We start from the raw sequence: 2,082 nt of genomic DNA, 5'->3' as shown, positions 1-2,082 counted from the left end.
TCAGTGAGACCAAGGCTGAGGCGGGGGAGACTTTATTGAGTGCTGCACCCAGATCCATTTTGGATTTTCATAGATACACATGATCATTGAGATTACAGGACATCCATCAGCAAATGCCATGGAACTCCTGGCAGACACAGGAAAGAAAGGTTTGCTCTCTCCCACAGAATTATCAGGAAGGGGAATTCCAGGTGCCTCCTTGACATGAGGGTTGTGTCCAGGTGCAGTCTGGCTCAGACATATGGGGGCACATGGGAAGGAGGGGCAAGAGTGCCAGTGACATGAGGTGCCTTATCTTATAGGGAACAGGCAGGGTGGGTTTCATTCCATTTCCTCAAGGGGTGGAAAAAGAAGCCCTGAGCAGGGAACTCATTGTTCAGCTCCGGAAGAGGATATGTGTCAGGGGTAGTCACTTGTTGGGAAGAACAGATCTTTAGGAGCTACCTGAGACTTCCCACTACAGCCTCAGATCTTGCACTGGCAGCACACGGGGACACAGCAGCTGGACTGGGAACAGCAGGGCTTGCAGCAGCTAGATTGACAGCAGGATGACCCACAGCCTGAGGAACAGCAGCTGGGCTTACAGCAGCTGGACTGGCAGCAGGATGACCCACAGCCTGAGGAGCAGCAGCTGGGCTTGCAGCAGCTGGACTGACAGCAGGATGACCCACAGCCTGAGGAGGAACAGCAGGGCTTACAGCAGCTGGACTGACAGCAGGATGACCCACAGCCTGAGGAGCAGCAGCTGGGCTTACAGCAGCTGGACTGACAGCAGGGTGACCCACAGCCTGAGGAGCAGCAGCTAGGCTTACAGCAGCTGTACTGGCAGCAGTCACAAGAGCCACAGCCCCCCTTGGAACTCCCACAGGAGCCACAGCCCCCCTTAGAGCCCCCACAGGAGCCACAGCCCCCCTTAGAGCCCCCACAGGAGCCACAGCCCCCCTTGGATACCCCACAGGAGCCACAGCCCCCCTTGGAGCCCCCACAGGAGCCACAGCTGGAGCAGGAACAGGCTGGCACACAGCAGCACACGGGCTTGCAGCAGCAGATGGGCACACAGCAGCTGGAGCCACAGCCCCCACAGCCAGAGCCACAGCCCCCACAGGAGCCACAGCCCCCACAGGAGCCACAGCCCCCACAGCCGGAGCCACAGCCCCCACAGCCCCCACAGGAGCCACAACCCCCACAGCCGGAGCCACAGCCCCCACAGCCAGAGCCACAGCCTCCAGAGCAGCCACAGCAGCCCATGTTTCTGGTGGTTTGAGGGTGGAGTCGGTAGAGGAGCAGGTGAGAGGGAGGGGCAGGTGTGGAGCCCCCTGAGCCCGGGCTCTTTAAATACCCCTCCAGGGGTCAGGTGGGCCACAGGGACCTTTCCTGGTTCTTATTGATGTTTTCTCTGTAGGGAACTCGTGTGTCATGTAAAATAAAAACACTGTGTTGCCTCGTGACCCACTTCCTCCTCCTGTGCTGTTTTCCTCTGAACCCAGGGCCCAGGTCCTCCCCTCTGAGGACCCCTGAAATGAATGAAGTCTCCCCGGTTCCTATCCCTGCCCTCAGACCCCAGCCTCCTGCCACTGTTCCAGAGGATTCGCCTTCTGTTTTTGTAAATGGTGTCTCTGTCTTGCGTTCCTATCCATGCTTACACTCTGGGTCTTCTGGCTCTGGAGTGAAATGCAGCCTGGTCAAGATCTCGTTCCCCACCAGGTCTAGAGGCGGGACGCTTCCAGACAGTGTCTCCCCCTCCTGGGGTCCTGGAGAGCCCAGTTCCCTGGGCTCCAGCAGCCTGTGTGCTCCGAGACTGTTCTGGCTTCCTCTGCCCTTCCGGCTGTGCCCCCCAGGGCTGTATCTTGGCCCCTCTGCCAGGCGAACGGGCACTGGGAGTTCCCTTGTCCCTCCTCCTTTCCACCCCTTCTCCCTATAACTCTGCTCTTTCTCTCAATCCTCCCTAAAGCTGTGGAAGACGTGGGGCTCCTCCCAGCGCTCCTTCTTCTCCGGCTTTCTTGGTTGACCACTGGATGCCTTGCGGGGAGGTCCTCAGCTCTTCTGCCCCGCTCATCTCCAGAGGGCAGCACTTGCCTCTGA

General features: G+C 58.9%; 1 pseudogene; it reads left to right on the top strand.

Annotated features, from left to right (window-relative positions):
* The first annotated feature begins 817 nt into the window (after positions 1-817).
* LOC116547997 lies at positions 818-1,388 on the top strand (annotated as a pseudogene).
* Positions 1,389-2,082: the final 694 nt, after the last annotated feature.

The sequence above is a fragment of the Sapajus apella genome, unplaced genomic scaffold (assembly GCF_009761245.1).
Source record: "Sapajus apella isolate SASKATOON/1434 unplaced genomic scaffold, GSC_monkey_1.0 scaffold6126, whole genome shotgun sequence".
NCBI lineage: Eukaryota > Metazoa > Chordata > Mammalia > Primates > Cebidae > Sapajus > Sapajus apella.
This window is presented reverse-complemented; position numbering and strand designations above follow the sequence as displayed.